The 1605-nt window shown below is 37.6% G+C and overlaps 1 protein-coding gene across 2 annotated transcripts in view; it reads right to left on the minus strand.

Moving 5' to 3' along the window:
* Positions 1-411, minus strand: part of LOC106879046 (apoptosis-stimulating of p53 protein 2) — a 90697-nt gene extending 90286 nt beyond the window's left edge. For both annotated transcript variants that reach the window (XM_014928467.2, XM_014928466.2), the window contains exon 1: positions 240-411. The gene's annotated coding sequence lies outside the window, so the exon portion shown is untranslated. The remainder of the gene's footprint in view (positions 1-239) is intronic.
* Between the last annotated feature and the right edge of the window lie 1194 nt (positions 412-1605).

Here is a 1605-nt window from a genome sequence, read left to right on the forward strand (position 1 = left end):
TTCGCTGTAAAAGTCATTATTCCTATACAGTTATTACAACAGTTAAAGATTTACCCACTAGTACTGTATAGTAATTAACGTATCGTGGCGTACCTTAGTTCTCCACAAGAAAGTTACCCACCAGAAGAATGCAATTATATACTTCTGCTTTACTATTTCACCAATTTTTGCTTTGTTTTCTCACAAAGGTCATACCAGATTTAACAAAATCAAAATAAGGTGGTTAAGCCATAACTCACCGAATGCTGTTTCACCAATCGAAGCCAATTTCAGTGGATTCCAATCTCTGATGTAAATTCATCACACTTGAATTCACATTTATCACATCTAAACACCAGTTCTGCTCTCTTTCTCGCCGCTCCGACATAACAGAGAAATCAACACCACACCAAATCGAAAAATGAATGGACTAACGAAGGATATGCTCCTAATCTGATTAATCCGTCTAAATCACTCAAGCTGTTTTGATCCTAATCTATAAAAAACGTTCATAGGATACACAATGTAACTAATCCCAACCATCACATGGCCAAACAACGTGCTTTGGAAAGTTTAATTTTGTTTTTGTTTTTCATTTTTTTGTCACAGCAACTATAATCGCTCCTATTTTTCTTTTAAACCTTTCTTTTCCGCCCTTAATAGTAAATATAAATTACCACCCACCCAGTTAAGGCTAATATCTAGGCCTTGGCTATCATTAAAGGACATGATCTGTTACCAGCTTTTGGACTATATTTTTGACTTCCAGAGTTATTACTATTATTGAACGGAAGAGCAGCGCATGCTATCAAAGTGACAATGGGGTACAAATATACGAAGCCCAATACACCCATCATGACTACCCGTCTGATAAGGTTACGCTAGGCACACGCATCACAACCAAATGTATGCGACATGGTGATCTCACATCAAGATAAATAATGCATGACCTTGCAAGTGGACCCCAGTTAGAATTTTCATCAGGTCGAGTAACCAATCCCGTTTAAAAAGCCCCTTATTTAAGGATGATGAATAAAACATCCATGTTTCCTGAGGTGAATAACTCAAACGCCAAAGAATACATCTCGACACATGATCATGATGCTCCCCCACTACTCCTGCTCGTGATCAGAGATACACATACTGTCAGCCACCAAGGGTCATGCTTAACTGGTGATGATCAAGCAACTGACAAGCAAATCTGCAGTATTGAGCAGAATATTTGCTGTGGCTCATTTTTTACATCAAGACAAAACACGTACGTGATAACACTTCCAATCAGTTAAAATCAGAATCCATAAAAGCCACTGCTCAGTTATTAGTATTATTATTTTCCTGCAGACATTTATTTGCAAATGTTCAAGCTGGGCATCGGCTACATCAGTCTCACAAATATGGAAGAACCTGCTTAAGTCATAAGTTATACCAAGAGTGATATTCAGATTCTTATGGGTCAGGGAACAGCACCGAAGAAGTGGGTATCATCTCAAATGAAATATAACAACGTTATATTATTCATGGCACCACAACCGTCATGGCCTGTAGTGCGGTGATACCTGTTAGCACCTACCTTAAGACAAATTAGCCATATCTGAATTCCCTGATTTATATATATATATATATATA

Source organism: Octopus bimaculoides, chromosome 7 (genome assembly GCF_001194135.2).
Source record: "Octopus bimaculoides isolate UCB-OBI-ISO-001 chromosome 7, ASM119413v2, whole genome shotgun sequence".
Classification (NCBI taxonomy): Eukaryota; Metazoa; Mollusca; class Cephalopoda; order Octopoda; family Octopodidae; genus Octopus; species Octopus bimaculoides.